The following is a 21,797-nucleotide window of genomic DNA, read 5'->3' on the forward strand; positions in this document are numbered from 1 at the left end:
TGAGACTTAAACAATGAGTCAAACATTGACAAATAGAATTGTGAGCAACACTATTAGAGGCAGAGTAAGGTTTACAAATCCAGTGGCCAGAAAACATCATGGTACATAATAAAAAAAAACTATTCATCCATTCCTTTGTGACTGAAGCTAACCGTTATTCTGTGAATATCTATTCTTTTCTTTGGTGAGAACAGATGATCTTACCTCCAAACTTCATTGTGTAGCCTCCTTCGCACTTGAGTCGCAAACCTAGTGAGTTTTATCTATGAAATATGAAAGAAATGATATGCAAAAGGGTGGAATATCCTTCTAAAGAAGAGATGAGTTTTCCTTTCTCTCTTCTTTCCTGCTCACTGGCCTGCAAACACAGAAACCATTTCTGTCCTATATATAAAAAGAAACTCTAGCAATGGAAAAGCAAGAAATGGAAAGTAGTACCCCTGATTCAACTGAGCTATCATCAAACCATCCCTTATTAGTTGCCAAGAGAGAAATAAACCTTCAAGCCACATCTTTGGGATCACTTTTTACACCAGGCAGGCACGTACCTTAATGTCACCTTTTCCAGGTAACAATAGTTCTTTCTCTATGTTTTCTTTATCTTCAAGTATCTGTACAAAAGAGTTTCAATTTGACATGTCAATTTGTGTGTACAATGCATCTTGATTAATGTCACCATCTCAATCACTTTGCCATCTCTCCTAAACCCACCCATCCTCTCAACTGATTTTGCTCATTTTCCCATATGCACATTGAATATTGTGACTAGATTCATCCACCCACCATTCCTCTTCCATTCATTTATCCCCTCACCTTAAGCCCCATCTTCCTCAGAGAAAACACATTTCAGCTTCCTGATATTCATTTTGTTAAACTGTCAGTTAATTGTACAAGGCAGGTACATCATTGGGATCCACCTCCACGTGTAGGAGGAGGTTGTTTGTTTGATTGCTTGTTTTTTTTCCACTTTTACAGGCTTAAGATTCATTTTTTTTTAATTTCTGCTGGACTCTGTCTGCTTATACTTTGGTGTCCTCACTTAACTTGCTTTGCAAGCCCTGTACCTCCTCTTGACAGGGGCATTCTTTCCTCTGTCAGCAACCTGCCATCTTCTCTCAGTTCCTGTGGGATTTTTTTTCTACCTTTTGAGACAGGCTCTCACTTTATGTCCCAGTTTTGCCTAAAGCTCATTATCTTCCTGTGCTTACCTCTGAATTGCTAAGATTACAGGTATGTGGTCCCAGAGCTAACTGCTCTTTGTGATATCTTTATTAGCTAGAAAAGTTTGTTCAATGAATATATAATTACACATTTAAGGCTACAATTGCCAAAAAAAATTAACCCTACTTTGAAGTTGATTGAATTTCTAATAGCAGTATTGTGAAGCAAAATTTTTGTTTCAGAAAGCATTGAAAGAGCTTTTAAATTCCTACACCATAGTAATAGTGCACATACAATGCAATTGTATAGGTTAAACAGAATAACCATCATGCTTTCATTGTGGTAAGCCCTGCTTGAAAATAGATCTGCTTAACTATTGAGAGGTGACTGTATTGTAAGATAGGACATTGATAAATCACAAAATGACTTTGGAGGGTGATTAGAGGGAAAGAAGTATCTGATAAATAAATTACAAAAGGAGATGAAAATCTCTCTCCAGAACCTTATAATAAATTTGCCAGAGTTGAGTCAAAATTTGAGAATTCTTGTTCTCTACACTGCAGAAACGAACAAAATCTCCTATGTCCTAGATACTGAAAGAGTAAAAAAGAAAGTATAAAGACATGAAGTAATAAGAGTTTGAATTCAGCAGATGAGACACAGAGACAACCCCATGCTCTTGACCTTTGAGAACAAATGAACAGACTTTGAGAATTTGTCATTGTGAGAATACCACAGGGTAGTCTCCAAACACACATACTAAACAGATTAATTGACTAATGTCAACCCTGCAATGTTTCATGTGCCCAATTACAAAGAAAGTTTGGTGAGACAGTTTTTTAATACCTAATTACTGTGGATTCTGTAGCAGTACTGAAGTGGTCCCATCATGGATTCATAATTTTTTATGATAATTGAGTGGTGAATAGCTCTGCATGCTTCACTTAGTAAGATGTGCTGTATAGAATAAGAAATGCTCAACAAACCTCTTAAAATCTGGGTTACAAACTATATGTAGAGATGGAGCATCAAGGAGTAAAGAAATGGAATCAAATTATTATTTTTTAGGAATTAGAGCACAAAATTCAATTGCAATGTTAAATTGCAGAATATCTGTAAATCTGTGTCTCATCTCAATATATTTTTTTCTTTACTTTTCAGTGGACCATGATACTTAAATACTACATATTTTTTCTAATGAGTATTTTCAGCCCAAATGTTTTTCTTGGCTTTAGAAAATTTTTATGATATTCTAATGTAAATTATAATAAAATGTGATAAACTTGAATTTCAACTTATATGAGTCATAGTCTACAAATACTTGTCCAACCAGAATGCCATGTGGGAAAAATATTGGTACTGTCTGTGTAGAGAAATACAATGTATTGATAATGTCTTTTTGTTTTTTTAATTGGCACTGAGACTTGAACTTGGGACCACTTGAGCCATAGCTCCAGCCCTGATTTGTACTAGTTAACTAAAGTTGGAGTCTTCACAGATTTTTTCTTCACTAGCTGGCTTTCAATAGTGATCCTTAATACTCTGCCTCTTAAATAGCTAGGATTACAGGTGTGGGCCACAGACTCAGATCTGATATATCATCTTAAGATAGGAATACATACATTGTAGTAAATCAGAATTTATATTTTAAATATTGATAATGTCAGAGATCCACTAAATCTCTTAAGCTTTAACATTTTTCATTTATAAAACACAGGTAATAAATAGACCCATAGCCTCATTTCTTCTCCCATCACATAATTGTCACCACATCCCACCTCCTTGTCAGATAGTGCATTAGTCAGCCTTCTGTCACTAATCAAAACACCTGAGACAATCTATAAAGAAAAAAAAAGTATTTGAGGCCCACAGTGTTGGAGCTTCTAGTCCCAGGTCAGTTGAGCCTGCTGCTTTTGGCCTCTGCTGGGTATGCTAGTTAGCAAAGCGGGGGGGAGTGTGGTAAGCTGTTCATTCTGGGCTAGGATAGAAGCGAGAGAAAAATAAAAGGACCTATCTCATCATTCCATTGGCAAGCATTTGTCACCTCCAATAACTAAAATCCTCCCACTAGGTCTTACTCCTATCACCTCTCAAGAGCACTACTCTGAAAGCATGCCATTTAGCTCATGAAACTTTTGAGAATAATTATCCAAACTATAGCAAGGAGTTAGCATGGGGCTAAAGTAAAGTTAAAGAACATTTTTTTCAGTACACAGTTCAGAAATTAAAAGTACATTGAGATCAGATTAAAGAAATCTCTTTTTATTGTAAAGGGCTTATAATTACATAACTAAGATAATGAGTACATTTCTTTACTAGTACTGTTACCCCTCCCTCACTTTCTTCCACTTTCCTGCCCCCACTTCACTTCCCCCAAAACTGTAAAGTTCATTTCCAACACAGTGTCTAGTGATTATCTCTGTTGTACTGCTTCACACTTTGTCCCATGTTTCTGTGATTCCCCTTCCTTTCTCTAAGTCAGATAAACTTATATATAAGACAAAGGGTACCAAAATCAGAAACAGTGACTATGGGGGCATAAACCAGAGGAGAACAAAATCAAAGACAAAAGAAATAACTGTAAATAGTACAATAAAAAGAGGAAAGAAAAACAAAAGAACCACAAAAAGAAACTTGTTTCCATATCTTGCCGTTCATTTCTATTAACATCATTTTATATGGTCATATGTACATAGTTATTGAGCTATTGTTAACTTCTGCTACGACTATCCCAGGCATATACTTATTATTACAAATGAGGGAAAACATGGAGCCTATGTTTCCTTGGGTCTGGTTTACATCACTTAATCTGACTTTTTCCATTTCTTTCCTTTTCCTTATGAATGGAGTGATATCATTTTTTCTAGTAATTCCATTGTGTTTATATGCCACATTTTCTTGATCCATTAACCTACTAAGAGGTGTCTGGGTTGGTTCCATATCTTAGTTATGAGAATAATGCTGCAATAAACATGGTTGTACTGGAAACTTTAGTATGGCCTTGTTTGTGATCATCTGGGTAAATGGTCAGAAGTGGGATTGCTGGGTCATAGGGGAGCTCTATATTTTGTCTTTTGACGAAATTCCATACTGCTTTCCAGAATGGTTGAGCCAGTTTACATTCCATCAACAGTGTAGTAGCGTTCCCTTTGGGCCAAATCCTCACCAGCTGTCCCTCCTGAAGCTGCACACTCCATCAAAGAGGAATACCATCCGGGATAGAGGAGGACAGGTCTTTGGTCAAGAGTATAGGAGTAGCTGCGTTCCTGTGCTAGAACCGTTAAACAGGCTCTCAAAGAAAACTTCTTATATTTATACATATTTGATTACATATACCCTTTCAACACACATTATATTTCTTCCTCCAATTCATACAAAGATAGTTCTGTTACATTCAAATATTTTACCACTTTCCTATCATTTTTTTCTACAGGAAAATCATGAATTTACCGCCTTACTTATATCTCTTATAAATCCATATAGAGAAATACTGTCTATGGTAATAGTTGTACTTCTAATGAAGTCCATTCTTAAATTCCTTACCTTTAATTTCCTTTAAGAAGAAGAGAGACAAAGTGAGACAGAGACCAAGAGATAGAGACAAAGATACAAGAACATATACAAAGAGAGAAGAGAACTTAATTGCCTTTGTAGACTAAACAGCAACTTCTTACAGAGCTAATAATATGCATCCTCATAAAGGAAAATCACATGAACTGAAATAAAATTACAATAATAAAGAACTACAAGATCAGTATTCTACAAACCTCAGTGAACAAGCTTTTTCCTCTCTGAGGAGCTTGTTATAAAGCATATTCTTGGGTGCTGGCCCAAATGCTTCTCATTCATCCTTTCTGGTGAAGGTCTAAATTTTGCATAATTAATCATCAGCCTGATGATTCTGATGCAGGTGTTCCAGAGGATTCACTTGAAAAATCTTAGGCTGGATGTCAAATAAAATTAAAGCATGGATATCTACCTCTGTAAGCCTGGAATGATGCCTGGAACTTAGTACATAATCAAAAACTATTTCTTCTTGACCACCACTGCCATATCAACAAATGGAAGATCTGTCCTACCAGATGCCAGACACAAATCATGACCATCATCCCTTATTCCTGTCTTCCATTCTCATTTTCATTTTGGGGTCTAGTTCATGGGCAAATCCTATTATCACAACCTACAAAAGAAATTCTGAATTTTATAACTTGTGTGTACCCCTGGCCTTATCAGTCTAGAGAATGCCATTCCATCTTGAGGCTTATACTAGTCCCTTAATATTAGTCTCCTGGGGCAATGGCAAAATAGGTAGCACAAAGTTAGTGGCTTGAAACAATAAATATTTACTCTTTTACAATTCTAGAAGTCAGAAGTCCAAGTTTGGTTTCTGAGCTAAACTTAGGTTTTGCCATTTCTCATTAGTTCCAGGAGAAGATTCCTTGATTGGCTTTTACGGTTTGTACAGGCTGCCTATGTTCCTTGACTCATGGGCCTTTCTTGATTTTTTTTTCTAAGTGTTTCCATGGTCATCTCATCTATACTCTGTAGTCCTATCACCTCATACAGATCTAGATCTGGTTCTCTGCAAAAAGACCGGGATGATTGCATCCAACATGCCCTGATAATCCAGGAAAATTTCCTCATCTCAAAATTCTCAGTTTAATCACACAGGCAAAGTCTCTTTTGCCATATAGAGAAATATTCCCAAGATGTATAATTCTGGCAGAGAGGGAGTGGAGACATTATTGTTCTTACCACTCTTCCTTAGGATGGATTCTTTGAACTATCAGAATGAATAAATCAGACCCTATCAGACTTGGACTGCCAATCCTCCATTTGCTTCCCATATCCACTGCAAAAACTATGAAGAATTTGCCATAATCTGAAGGCCATGTAATCAGATGACATGTAAGACCTATCACATTGTCCACTGCCATGAGTCTTTACTCACTGCATTTCATACACATTTGCTTCCATACTGCTCCTCAAATAATCTCAACACACTTTTACATCAGGGCTTTGCACTTGCTGTACATTATGTCTGCATTGCTCTACCTCCAGATATTGTATGCTTGGCTTTCCAACCTTTCAGTTTATGACTAAATGTCATGTAATTGCAGGTTCTCTGTAAGAACTCCAGAGAAAATAGCACCTCCTACTCCCAGTCACCCACCCTTTTCCTGCTTTGTCATGTTTCATAGAACATTCAGTCCATCTGAATGAATACTTATCTGCTTGCTTACCATCTTCTCTCATCTTTGAGAACAGTGTTTTGTTCCAATTGTCCCTAAGTCCCAGGGCTCCAAAATAATGTCTGACATAGAAATACACTCAAATACTATTCCTCAAATGATAAATGAATAAATGTTGTATTAATGACTTCTAAGCCAGTATAATCAGATGCCTCTTGAAGTACTCATGTTTCTTTTTGCTGTTTTTCCTTTCTTTGGTTAAGCAAGAGATGTCAAGAAAATTTATCATATCTTCTTTATTGTAAAACCAGTATCACTTTAAAGTATTTTTGTAAAATCCTTGTCTCTAGGGAGGACATTAGAGGCTTACCCAAACAGCTACCAATAATGTTTTCATAGGAAAAAAATATTCCAAATTTAAAATAAGTAAATTCCCCAAAACATTCTTAAGTATGGTATATGTGTAAATTAACCAGACAATTGGCTTATCTCTGAGGAAAAAACATATATACATGTATTCAGAAATTAATTAACTAACATGCTTGAATTTATGGTGTGGGGACAAGTTATTTGAATGAACAAATTGTGTTGAAGCAAATTATAGTAATATTTAGAATTACTGTAACACTTCCCCAACATTAATTACTGCTCACACTTCCTTTCCATTGTCATTTCTCCTTTATAGGTTTAGAACTGGAAGGCCAAGGGAGTAACTTGCCTAAGTCACTGAGGAACTTGGTGTTGGGATGAAAGCTCAATAATTCCTGGCTATTAGAACACATGATGCTAACCCCAAGCCACATGCTTCTCTACAGAGAAGAGATGTGTCAGCATGGAACTGTATGAAAGGAAATATGAGAACAGTTTCCCATCAGATGTGGATGAGGCATAGAGAAGAATCTACCAATGGTAGCAAAGACAAACAATGCATCATTGCTCTGTTTAGAAATCCCCTTCATTCTTTTCCTAAAGAAAAATTTAAAAAAATATTCTGCACCATTTGAACATACAACCGCCTCCATTTCCTTGGGGGGAAAAACTATGTTAAAAATGTTTTCGGGGCTGGGAAGGTGGCTCAGTGGTAGAGTGCTTGCCTTGCATGCATGAGGCCCTGGGTTCGATTCCTCAGCACCACATAAGCAAAAAGAAAAAAAGCCGGAAGTGGTGCTGTGGCTCAAGTGGTAGAGCGCTAGCCTTGAGCTGAAGAGCTGAGGGACAGCGCCCAGGCCCAGAGTTCAGGCCCCACAACCGGACCCAAAAATTAAAATAAAATAAAATAAAAAATAAAAATGTTTTCATTCACCAGACACTGGTGGCTCATGCCTGCAAATCTAGCTACTCAAGTTGCTGAAATCTGAGGATCTTGGATGAAGCCAGTCCAGGAAGGAAAGTCCTCTAGACTCTTATCTCCAATTAACCACAAAGAAGTGAGAATTGGAGCTGTGGCTTAAGTGGTAGAGTTCTAGCTCTGAGCATAAAAGCTCAGAGACAGTGCACAGGCCCTGAGTTCAAACACACACACACACACACACACACAGAGTCTCCATTCAATTCATCCTCAAATGATATAAACGATAACTCTTTATCTCGTCCATCTACAGATCCAACACATATTAGGGGAAAAAAATACTGATGAGATCCATCCATTTAATTTGAAGCTTTTTTTGCTTTACATAGATAATACAGGAGTTTAGCATTCTTTCCCATGTATAGAGTGCATGAGCATGAAAGCCTAGTGTCTAATTTCAACTATTAAAATTGTACCCAGGCATGTTTCCTCTTTGTTAAGCAGTGATTTTTTTTTTATACCTTTTCTCTTGGAAGACACCCACACTTCTTTAAAAATACATTGGGAAAACATTGACTGTGAATGTGTTTTTGTTTTGCTAATGAAATATCAATGGGAGTTGTACACACAGATCAAGCTCTGTACACATAGTATTATCTCCAAATAATTAATATTTGTGTATTATTTCCCTTGGGTTGGCTATGCATGAATACAGAGGCAATGGAACGACTCATCACAAAATACAATGTTAGCTGGTTCCAGGGGTGCCTTTGTAAATACTCCCTGCCAGTGGTTGAAGGGACTAAGGAAGCACCCTGCTGAGTCCCCTCCCGTCCTCCTCAGGGAGTATGAGCTAATTCTATCTTCTCCTATTGGGAAAGCAGCCAAACACAGAAGCAGGAAGGACAGCATTGTAGCACTGTAGTTCCTCGAGAGAGTAAAGTGCCAGCAGTCAGCAGTAGAGAAAGAATATATATATATATATACATATATATATGAGATTTTATAAATAAAGACAACAGGAACAGTGGTAAAGGAAAAGCCTCATTTATGAGACTGGCAGACAGGGTAACAGAGTCCAATTTCAGCCTTCTGTTTACATAATGTTCATGGAATAAAATAGAGAACATAGGTTGCCTAAGATCATTTAAGTCATGGAGCAGAGTCATAAACAGAGGGACTACAATGTTCCTCTTACCTGAGAGCATCTGTATCATCTTCAACAGCTAGCTTAGCTCACCACTTTATCTTGTCCTTCGACATCTGGCCAATAATTGTGTTCTTAGTGTTTATAAGCAGATAATTATTTGAGGAAAAATAATGAGATATTTAGCACAATTTTTGTAGACATAGTTCCATTAATAGAACATATGATATTTTCTTTCTATGAAGTTGGGAAAGCAGATAGTGGGTGAGAGTAGTACCTAATTGCAAAGCAGCATTTTGAAAAAGAGTAAGAAACCCAGGGAAAATCACCCATCAGAAAAACAGGGAAAATATAGCTAATTATCTGTTATATCTAAGTTCACTTAAATAGGAGTATATTTCTGAAAATTAAGCCTTCTCATTATTGTATCGAAGAGAAATATGACCCTGCAGTGTTATCTCTCAATGTTTACAATTAAAAAGGAAAGGTGAATATTAGATCTAGTTTGAAAATTACAACAATTCTTTAAACAGCTAAGAAGTCACATCATGAGTATAAGAACAGTAAGTAGAATCTAAATGATTATCATGTACACAAATATATAAATGTCACAATAGAAATGGCATATTTTCCCAAGCATGTTGCTAAAAATCCATAAAATAAAGACAAATTAATATAAAGTTTTTAATTAAAATTTATCAGTCCCATGGTAACAATACATTGCAATGTTAAGTAAAGTAACAATTACGTGTATAATTAAAGCTGTAACAAATATATATATTTAGATAATCAATATATACTCTTCAATTTGTTTAAAACATAAAACACTACAAGAACAAGACATTTTATGATATTGTTCTTTACTTAATTCTGTTATCCTCTGTCCTTAACCATGATGTTAAATTCTATAACTTAACACCAATCTAAAATCCAGGAATGTAAATATTTAGGAGGCTGAAAATTAATTCAAAGAAGGTAAAAGTATTAGCTATTTCTTTTTATTTTATTTTATTTTTTTTGTGGGGTCCAGTCATGGGGCCTGAACTCTGGGCCTGGGCACTGTCCCTCAGCTCTTCAGCTCAAGGCTAGCGCTCTACCACTTGAGCCACAGCGCCACTTCCGGCTTTTTTCTTTTTGCTTATGTGGTGCTGAGGAATCGAACCCAGGGCCTCAGGCATGCAAGGCAAGCGCTTTAACCACTGAGCCACCTTCTCAGCCCCCATATTTCATATTTCCAAAGAATGAAGGCAATGGCATTTGAAAGTGGAAATTGTCCATAATTTTAGGCTTTTAAATGAAAAACTCTGAAAAGAAGACTGCAAACTCGAAGAACTATCCACAGGAAGTGTCTTTTGTTTGTTTGTTTTTTTGTCGGTCGTGGAGCTTGAACTCTGGGCTTGGGCGCTGTCCTTGCGCTCTTCAGCTCAAGGGGAGTGCTCTACCACTTGAGCCACAGCACCACTTCCAGTTTTCTAGTGGTTTATAGGCGTTAAGAGTCTCATGGAGTTTTCCTGCCAGGGCTGGTTTTGAACCACAATTTTCAGATCTCGGCCTCCTGAGTAACTAGGGTTACAAGCATAAGCTACCGGCACCAGGCTGGACATGTCTTTTATTTTAACTTTTTCTGCATGAGAGTTAGATCACCAACGTCAGATTCTGCATCTTCTCATCTAAAAGTCCTGTCAATTCTGAAATCTGGGAGGGAGCAACAGGTCAGTGCACTTCCTCCCTGGAGTCCCTGAGTCTAAAGGAATTGCAAAACTAGAAAGAGTGTTAGGATAATCCTTTTATGAAAAAGATGATTCTAAAGACCTCCACAATAATTACACCTTGATTAAGGACTTAAAAACAATGAAGAAGTTTTGTCAACATTATCTGTGGTCTAAGAAATAGCTCCTGTGGACTTTGAAATCTAATGTAGAAATTCTATGGTTTATCAAGGGTCTGTCTTGAGAGAATTTACTAACTTCTCAATGCCAGTTTTTTGTCTGCATTTCATAAATGTTTCCAAGAAGAATTAGATCATGATCTTGATAATATAGATCGTGATCTTGATAAAATAACTTCAATATTATTAAGTTCATGTTTGCTATTAATAGCTTTACATAAAAACATTAAATTGACATAAACGTAACTAGCATTTACATTAGAAGACAAACTGTTTCCTTAATTCATGGGTTATAATGGGGTATAATTAGATCTAGTATGTTATACTACCCATGGTTAATATCCAATAATACAATATTACATATGCAATATGGCATACACATTTGCTTACACTCTAAAGGAACCATAGAGATGTAATGTAGAACTCAGTCATGGCCCATCTTAGGAAATTGAGAATCATCATCTTTCATATCAAAGCTTTTGTTGTTGGAGCTTTCAACATAAGAGATTGATTTCAAAGATCAAAATGTAAAATGTTTATTTTTACACTCAAAATCATTAAGTGATTTGAAAGGTTGCTTTTCATTGACTCCTGAATTAACTGTTCCTATCAATTCCGTTGTCATTAGTTGAAGTAATCAACCTCTCTATAAATTAGTGACATAGCACCAAACTAAGAATGATTGAAGACCCCTGCGAAGTATTTGTGTTCACATTCATGGTGTCTCTCAGATGACAATTTCAAAAACTCACATCCACTATACATCTTGGTATCTAAGATATTTTCCTATTACTAAACACTTCTATGAAATTATCTTTAAAAAGTACAATTAGTATTTCTATATGCATTGCAAAAGCAAAGTTAATAGGCCTCCCCAGAGCTTTCATTCTGTGTATAATACTTCTAATGATATTTTTCACTGTTTGACATTATAAATGATTTATCCTCCAAAAATGAAACAATCCTTTTGAATCTTGTTTTAGATTGACACCAGTGGCTCACATCTGTAATCCTAGCTACTCAGGAGTGTGAGAACAGGACAGAATTTCACAGCAAGCCCAAGCTGAAAATCTGAAAGACTCCATCTCCAACTAGCCAGCAAAAAGGTATGGCTCAAGTAGCATAGGGCAGTCCGTGAGCAAGCAAGTCAAACAACTTTGCTAGCTCTATGTCATACAATGGCCTTAAATCCAGAATATATAAAGATATCAAGAAAATAAGCCTTTAAAGACTAAAGATACCAAGTGGCCGACTAGCTAAATTGATACTTCTCAGAAGAGTAAAAAATACCCAATAGACACAGGAAGAAATGCTCAACATCTTAGGCTATAAAGGAAATGCAAATTAAATGAAAACTGACATTCCATCTTTCATCAGGTAGAATGGCCATCATCAAGAATCCAAACACTCAGTTATAAAATTCAATTCATTTTCTACAAAATTAGAAAATCTGAGGGCAAGGTGGGGGTGGGAAGGATAACGGAGAATATTGAAAGGAATAGCGTTCATTGTATATATATATACTACTTTGTGAAATGACAACTCCTTGGTATAACTACTTAAAGATAAAAATCAAATTAAATTAACAACTAAAAATACTAATAATCCAAACCATAATGGATGCTGGCATAAATGTGGGGGAAAGGGAACACTAATACATTGTCAGTGGAAATGTAAATTTGTTCAACCACTCTGGAAAAGTTTGGAGAGTCTTTTTTTAAAAAAATACTAAACAGAACAACCTTATGATCCAGCAATACCACTCTTGGACACTTATCAAAAGACTTTAAACAGGAAACAGTAAAGCCCCTTGCACAACTGTATTTATTGTTGCACTACTCACGATAATCAAGATATGAAATCAAGCTAGACGCCCTTCAGTAGATTAACGGGTAAAGAAAATGTGCTATATATATATATATGTGTATATATATATACATATATATATATGTATATATATATACACATATATATACATGTATATACAATGAAATTTTGTTCATACATTAAGAAGAATGACATTACATCATTTGCAAAGAAAATGAATAGACCTGGAAAAAAAAATATGTTAAGTGAAGTAAGTTAGGCCCAGAGACAATGTGGAAGCTAGATTTAATTTATAAATATAAAAGTAAATGCATACAGAGTGGTACACAAATGTATTTGGTGCAGTATGGTATTTGCAAGAGAAAATTCAAACTATGTAATTCCTTAGAAAAATTAACTCAGAAACTGGTACTTGAAGGATGTTGGACTAGGAGATGTCAAGGGGAAGGAGATATACAAATGAAAAAAAGTAGGGGAATTAAATCAATAGATGCCCTAAAAATCTAGGAAAGTTGAGGGGAGGGATGGTGAGAATGATCAAAGGCATGACATCGATCAAGAAGCATTGTAGTTATAAACTGATTTGTTAAATAGCAACCTCTTTTTACAGCTAAAGATAATAACAAAAAGACTTATTAACTGATGTACATAAGTGTAACCCCACTGTATATTACGTCTAGAACAACAATAAAGTAAATTAGAAAAAATAGATCTCTCTGTTTGACAACTCATAAATAATTAAATCATATCAACCAAATATAAAAATAAAGTTGTGGAGACTTAATTACACAGACCAACATTCCAGAGTAGTAGGATAAGCTAGACATTTGAGAAGTTCTTTTTGGTACCTTTGTACAATTTTTATCCTGTACTATTATTAAATAGTAAGGAAGCATATTATAACATGATCTAATTTTATTAAATGGTCAACTATATTCTAGTTAGTATAAAAATTAAATTTCAAAAGAAGACAGACTAAAAAAAAACAAGAGACATAGTATTTTAATTTTTTGTTTCAACTCTGATTATTTCAAATCAATGAATCAGAATCAGGTGGATTTCTGAAATAAATATTCTTTAAAAAAAGTAAGTTGTTATGTCCTTAGAGACAAATCACATAAAAATATCTTCTAAACCCTTGCAAATAAGTTACTCAAAGTGTTTGAGCCTCATTCCTAACATGTTTTCTTTCCTTCTGCCTTTGTCTTCTTCCTTTTTTTTCTTTGCAATCTTTCTCAAGTTGCTTTCAAATTATGTATATCTAAATATGGATAGATATACATATATATGAATAAAGTTTATATATATATATATATATATGGATCTTTCAATAGAACAGTCACAATTAGAGATAACAAGCATTTAACTGACAATCAAAGGTAATAGTAACACAGAGGAGAGGCTAGACATTGCCTGGAGTGAAAGAGAACCATGGGATGCTTCAAAAGCAATCAACATGATCAGGACATTGAAAGGTAAAGACACACCATCAGGTAAACAAAAATGGGCAGATTCCAATTAAAAGGAACAGTAATTTTTGCACCATCTTCCTAGGGAACCAAGCTAATTTCCTCTACATCCACCACATTGATATTTAAGTATGTTTCACAACCTTGAATGCTATCCTCCCACAATTGCATGTGACTAATGCAACAAACCTGTGGGTCAAGCCTTTCTTATTCAAAACACGTTGGAGACACATTTCCCCCTAGAAGTGGTACTTACTGGCTTTTTAGATTACTTATTACTTTTTAGAGGCTTGAGAAGAAATATACAAAAACAGAGATATTGATTATTGTCTGTAGCTAAGTTAGAATCATTCTAAAGACATATGCTATAGATTAAGAAAAAAAACATGGCAGAGAAGTACACAAGAGCCAGAGTAAGGTTTCAGTGGAACCAAAGTAGCCACAGTATTTACTTTGTAAGAAAATATAAAATACAGAATAAAACTAGTAAATGTCAAAATTTAAGAGGGTACTTTGGACTAATTTACAATGTTAGTCAGAAATCAGTTGTTAAAACCTAGTAAAGAGAAATTTTAGACTTTATAAGACAAAAATATCTAATGTTCTATTTTTCACTGTGCTCTCAATATTGGTCAGGGATGAGGATAATTCAGATGAGATTTTAAAGTGATGGCTTAGTAAGATAACAACTTTACTTTTATTGGAACCTGGCACATGTAAGTGCTGAACAAGTACCTATAAAGGAATAATATGAATGCTTGGACCAAAAGTGATAGTAATTCCTGACGCCATCTTTTCCTTTTGACAGTGATTCAATATAGCTCCTTGAGAGCAAAAGGAGATGCATGTAAGGTATCAGGTTTTTTGAATGAAAAGAATAACTTTTTACTCTCTTGGGACAATATCTTCCCTTTTCTTTCTTTCTTTTTCTTTCCTTTTTTGGGGGGTGAGGGTGTACTGGTGTAGGGCTTGAACTTAGAAGCTCAGGCTCTACCACTTGAGCCATACCTCCTCCACTTCCAGATCTTTGCTTGGAAATAAAAGTCATGGATTTGTCTTCTGGACTGAGTCTAACCCCTCATTTTCAGAACTCAACCTCTTTAGCAGCTAGGATTGTAAGTGTGAACTACTGTTACCTGGCAGTATGAAATTCTCACCCAGAAGACATTTATAAGGTAATTAAATCATAGAAACTGGTAAATATAAAACTCTGAAGCTAAAAAATATGTATGTATGGAGAAAGAGAAGATAAGAGACAGGAAGAAAAGTGAAGGAAAGAGAAGAAAAGTCAAGGGAATAGAAGGGAGGGGAAGGGAAGAGGAGGGGAGGGGAGGGGAGAGAATTAGATGGGCAAGAACAAAGAATGCCTTGGTTTTGGTTTTACTTGAGAAAAATTCTTAACATGTAGCCAACTCTGACCTGGAATTTGTGATTCTCCTTCTTGAGCCTCCAGAGTACAGCCTCCACAGAAGATACGCTCCTTTATGTATGCTATATCTATAAACAGTAATATCTTTTCTGCTTTTTGTTTGCAGAGAGGAGTTTTGGTGATCTTAAACTGGTTTAAAGAATGATCTGAAACTATTTTACTTCTTCATAAACTTCAAAGATTTTAAGAGTTACCTTATAGAATCACTTTTAATGACAAAAAGTATAGATAAGATCAAGAGATTGATGATAAATAATAGATGATAGATAGATCTAGGTAGAGTTAATAAGCTAATGAGTAGATAATTCATTTTCAGATACTGATACTATGCATCGTTAAAGAACTTCTATCAATGATTACAGAAATGTAATGATATAATATTAAACAGTCCTTTGAAAAACAGTTTGATATCTTCATATAGATGATTAATGATGATTGTGTTAGGATGTGAGAAGGTACCATTGCTCTAGTATTTTTCAGCAGTGATGGTTGAGGTTAGTGTCCTTTAAGGTGAGAAATCAGGAAGAAGTCTCACTCCTGACAGATATGTATGATACTTCTTTTCATTTTTCCAGTTTTGGAGCCTCTACTGTATGCTGTATGCTGATCACTCTCCTGAGCTTTAAAACTCTAAGTTGGGTGCTGTCCCTCACCACATAAGCTCAAGGCAATCACTCTACCACTTGAGCCACAGTGCCACTTCTGGTTTTCTAGTGATTTATTGTAGATAAGAGTCTTACTGACTTTCCTGCCTGGGCTGGCTTTGAACTTCGATCCACAGACCTCAGTCTCCTGAGTAGCTAGGATTACAGGCTACAGGCATGACCAATTTGGCCCGGCTTGGACAGATTTCTTTTCTTAATTTATTTTATTGTAAAAATACTGTACAGAGGGCTTACAGTTACATGAGCAAGGTAATGGGTATATTTTCTATTAAGCATTGTTGCTTCCGCCTTTGTTTTTCCCCTTCCATCACTTCCCTCCCACCTCCACAACTACATTCTCCACCTCCGCTCCTGCCGCCGCCTAAATTATAAAGTTCATTTTTCAACATAGTGCCTTGTACATCTCATTATTACAATGGGTCAACCTGTATCCCTATTTAAGCATTTTGTTTTTTCCCTTCCCCAAAATAGAGAAGTGTATATATAAGATGCAGGGCATCGACATCAAATACAGTGAAAGCAGGGGTTAAACCATGGGGGAGGAACATACAAAGAAACAAAAAAAAATCACCTGGTACACTATAAATACATTAGAAACAATAGGAAGAAAGTAAAAACCACTTGTGTCCCTATCTCGGGGTTCATTTCGCTTAACATCACCTTATCTGGTCATAAGTACATAGCTTTTGATCTTTTCTGCTTGTCCCAGACATACACTAGTTATTGCAAATAAAGGAAACCATGGGACCTATGTTTCTTTGGGCCTGGCTTATTTCACTTAATATAATTTTTTTCCAAGTCTTTCCATTTCCTAACAAATGGGGCAATGTCATTCTTTCTGATGGACACATAGAATTCCAGTGTGTGTGTGTGTGTGTGTGTGTGTGTGTGTGTGTGTGTGTGTGTGTGTGTGTGTGTGTGTATGTGTGTGTATACCACAATTTTTTGATCCATTCATCCACTGAGTGATATGTTGGTTGGTTCCATATCTTAGCTATGGTAAATAATGCTACAATAAACATAGTTGTGCTGGTAGCTTTAGTATGGTCTTGTCTGTGATCATTTGGGTAAATGACCAAAAGTGGGATTGTTGGGTCATAGGAGAGTTCTATGTGGAGTCTTTTGAGGAACCTCCATACTGCTTTCCAAAGTGATTGAACAAGTTTACACTCCCACCAACAATGCAGTAGGGTTCCCTTCTGGCCAAGTCCTTTCCTGCATTTGTTGTTATTAGAGTTCTTGATTATAGCCATTCTAACTGGGGTGAGTATGGAATCTCAATGTTGTTTTGATTTGCATTTCTTTGATGGCTAGAGAGGTTGAGCATTTCTTCTTATGCCTATTGGCCATTCTTTTTTCCTCTTCAGAGAAGTTTCTCTTTAAGTGTTTAGACCACTTATTTATTGGGCAGTTGTTTCTTTGAGGATTTGTTGTTGGGGGATTTAAATTTTTGAGATCCAAGTATATTTTAGATATGAGACCCTTATCCGTTGTATGGCTAGTGAAGATCTTCTCTAATCCAAGGGCTTTCTATTGATCTTGCTAGCTATATCCTTTGCCATGCAGAAGCTCTGCAGTTTCATGCAATCCCATTTGTTCAACCTTTCTTTGATTTGTTGTGTTTCTGGGTCTCTATTAAGAAAATTTTGGCCTGTGCCAAGGAGACCTAGGGTTTCTCCTATTCCTTCCTGTGATGTGTATGGAACGATAAAAGACCCCAAATAGCACAAACGATCCTTAATGGAAAAAAAAGTGCTGGAGGAATATCAATACTAAATTTCAAACTCTACTACAAAGCCATAGTAATGAAAACAGCTTGTTACTGGCACAAGAACAGACCTGAGGACCAATGGAATAGAACTGAAAACACAGAAATGAACCCACAGACCTATAGCCACCTAATCTTTGATAAGGGAGCTAAAAAATATAGAATGGAAGAAAGACAGCCTCTTCAGTAAATGGTGCTGGCAAATTAGTTAATCACCGGTAGAAAACTAAAGCTAGATCCTTATATATCACCCTGTACCAGAATCAACTCTAATTGGACAGATTTCTTTTGTTGTTGTTGTTGTTTTGTTTTTTGCTTATGGGGTGCTGAGGAATTGAACCCAGGGCTTCATGCATGAGAGGCAAGCACTCTACCACTGAGCCAACTTCCCAGCTAGACAGATTTCTTATAGCAACAAAACTTCAAGATTCTGCTTAGCTGCATAATCCAGGCTGAGAGTTACAGACAGCAACTTTCTATTGTTTTTTGTGTCTCATACCGGAGAAGGAGGAAATGTAAAGATTCAGTTATTTTATTTTATTTTATTTTTTTAAGATTCAGTTATTTTAAAAGTCAAATACTTTTATCTCTCTCTTTCTCTCTCTCTTGCACACACACACACACACACACACACACATGAAAAGATTTAAACTCCTCTTTTTACTTTCACATGTTAGGAGTAGGAAATGTTTCTATCTCGTCTCCATTGTTCTCTATTTTATCCTGTTTTACTCAAATGCATACTTGTCAAACTTGAAAGAAAAGAAATCATATAAGAGTCAGAATTCGTGTTTCAAATTGAAATATCTTTGGAGGTTAAATAATTTGGGTTGAAATCCTGCCTTTCCTACTTCTTAGCTCTATGATAATTATTTTCTGCTTCCAATTTTCCTCATCTGTCTAAATGGGGCTAAGGTTTTCTTTCAGTAGTTTTTGTAATAATCAGAAGTACAAATGGCAAAAGCTATCTATTCTACCAGTAGTTATTATTACTTGACCAGCAGTTTAATCTACTTTGAGGGAGGAAAAAAAGCTATGCATTCCATTAATAATATTTTTTTGAAAAATTTAATAGATTCAGTCGAGTTTACAGTTTTTCCTGTGTGCCTATACAGACAAAATGCACCTGCTAAATCTATGCTATAACAAGTCAATAGTATCCGGACAAAAAATTAGAAAAAAATCATGAAATTTCTTCACTTATTTGATTTCAAGATGCATTTGTGTTGTTTTAAATTCATAATAATCTACTGCTATATTAATCACTTGAGCTTTGAAAACGTTGTAGAAAAGAGTTTTACAGAAGATTTGCATTTCACCCTTTAGATCCTTTTGTTAATTTTAATTCATTTCAGAAAATGTCTAAAGTCTTTAATGAAGTACTATCTTCATTTATTAGTTGCACTATAATTTGGTGAACTTCAGCAGTTTAAAGTGCAGGGATGACATAATCAATTATAATTGTTTTAGAAATGTTTTTGTCTTAATTTTTAAAGGCTCCAAGGGAATAATAGCACATTTCATCAGCTAAGTATCTTATAAAGGTAAATTCAGAGGAAAAAAGGTGCTCAATAAGAAAGTGAGAGTTCATAGAGCAGAGAACTATTTCTGCCTCCTCTCAGAATGTCAGTGATTTTAAGTAAGTTGCCTAATATGCTCTGCTTTTTTGTATATTGTTTCTGGCCTTAAATATGATTGAAGAAGTAATTCCTGTTAGGAGTTGGTGGCTCACACCTGTAATCCCAACTATTCAGGAGACTAAGTTCTGAGGACTATGGTTCAAAGCCAGCCCACAAAACAAAACAAAAAACAGAACCTGAGACTTGTATTTCCAGTTAAGCAGCAAAAAGCTAGAAGTGGAGCTATTAGAATGGGAACTTCAAGTGGTAGAGCACTAGCGTTTAGCAATAAACCTAATGGGACAGCTCCCAAGCAAGCCCTGAATTAAACCCCAGTATTGGCTCAAAAGAAAAAAAAAGAGGAGGAGAAGGAGGAGGAGAACAAGCAAGAAGAAGTAATTCCTAGTTACTGCTGTTATGTACAATAATACTAAGGTAATTCTTTTCCATTCATACCAATCTATTTCTTACATGACTTTTCTCTTTTTCTGTTTTCTACTTTGGACATCTTTCTGCATCTTACATTTTAGAGGAGAAAAAAGTGATGAACATTAATCTAAAATTAAAGGTCCAGTTTGGAGAGGGAAGAACAGAAGTTCCCATTCTAATTCTCTGGTGAATTACCTGCTTGTCCTTCTTGCTCAGCTTGCTTCACTATTATGAATTGCAGCATTATATTTAGTGATACTGGTTTCTTAGGATGCCCTAAGGGCAAAGTGAAATTATATTTGATGCGTATTGTATCATCTAACTGGGCTTCTGATTATTTTGGCATTATAGCATTGGGTGTAATCCTTACTAAAAACCATGAAAAGATTTTCTATCTTGCTATTATAAAATTACTAAGGCTACACAATGAACTACTGACACAAGATTTCTAATGCCAGCCTCCAACATCCTGCCATTAAAATTTACAGGGGATAGGAGTGGGGCCCAAATGTATTGACTTAAAGTAATAAACAAGTTTTCACAATGTCTACGGATCAGGATTGCTGACAGACCTTGGCCACATGCCTATGGCTGCAACCAAGCACAGAATGTGTCGACAGTCTTGCCATCTTCTCAGAATGTTAGCCTAGGGAAGAACAGACTTCCAATTCTCTTCTTTTTAGTAAAATCCAGTTCCCTTGGATGATTGAACTGAGGGTCTCAGTTAGTTGCTGACTGTTTCCCAGAAGCCTCCCCCAGTCCCTGTCCCATCTACCTTTCCATAACAACTTACAACCTGCGTGCTGGTTTCCTGCGTGACAAGAAACAGAAGAACAAGAAAATCTCAGTTAGAATCCACGATATATGGGTAAGCTGTGCCATGATAGGGCATTTTTACCATATTCCATTCATTAAAAATAAGTCACACCTCTTTCCTTCAACAGGCCACCAAAGATTCTGTTGTCACTATGGTCGCCGCCCCGCCTGGTGTTGCCAGTATACAAGAACACATGGTAGGAAGTGGCGCTGTGGCTCAAGTGGTAGAGCACTCGCCTTGAGCTGAGGAGCTCAGGGACAGAGCCCAGGCCCAGAGTTCAAGCCCCATGATCGACCCCCCCAAAAAAGAAAAACAAACAAACAAAACACTGTAGCCAAAATCTCGCTTTTGTCGAGGTGACCCCATGCCAAGATCTGCAGCTTTCACCTGGGGCGGAAAAAGACAAAAGTGGATGAGTTCCCACTTGTGGACACATGGTGTCAGATGAACATGGGTAGCTCTCCCCTGAAGCCCTGGAGGCTGCCCATATTTGTGCCAAAATGTTGTGGCAAAGATGGCTTTCATATTTGAGCGCTACTGCACCTGTTCTACCTCATTCGCATCAAGATTATGTTGTTCTAGGGCTGGGGCTGACAGGCACCAGACAAGTATGCGGGATGACTTCCAGAAGCCCCCCGGGTACTGTGGCTAGGCCAGGTAATGCCCGTGCACACCAAGAACTTGTGATTCAGACCTTACAGCAGGGCTAGGTTCAAGTTCCCTGGTTGTCAGAAGATGCACATCTCCAAGAAATGAGGCTTGCCCAAATTTAATGAAAATGAGTTTGAAGACATGGTAGCTGAGAGACTCATCTTAACTGATGACTGTGGAATCAAATGGATCCTGAATCGTGGTTCTCTGGATAAGTGTCCAGCCCTGCTCTCATGAGGGCCCCCAACCACTGTGCCTCTCACACCAACCATTACTTTAATCATGCTCACCAGTAAAACCTTGTGTCATGTCCAAAAAAGGAAAAAAAAAAGAAGTCAGGTTTGGAATGTGGCTTAGTGGTAGGGTACTTGCCTAGCATACATGAAACCATGGGTTCGATTCCTCAGGACCACAAAACCAGAAAAGGCCAGAAGTAGTGCTGTGACT

General features: G+C 36.4%; 1 pseudogene; it reads left to right on the top strand.

Moving 5' to 3' along the window:
• The window catches only part of LOC122106130, an 86,431-nt pseudogene extending 64,844 nt beyond the window's left edge, over window positions 1-21,587 (top strand).
• Window positions 21,588-21,797: the final 210 nt, after the last annotated feature.

The sequence above is a fragment of the Dipodomys spectabilis genome, unplaced genomic scaffold (assembly GCF_019054845.1).
Source record: "Dipodomys spectabilis isolate Male_0828 unplaced genomic scaffold, ASM1905484v1 ptg000038l, whole genome shotgun sequence".
In the NCBI taxonomy this organism is placed as follows: Eukaryota; Metazoa; Chordata; class Mammalia; order Rodentia; family Heteromyidae; genus Dipodomys; species Dipodomys spectabilis.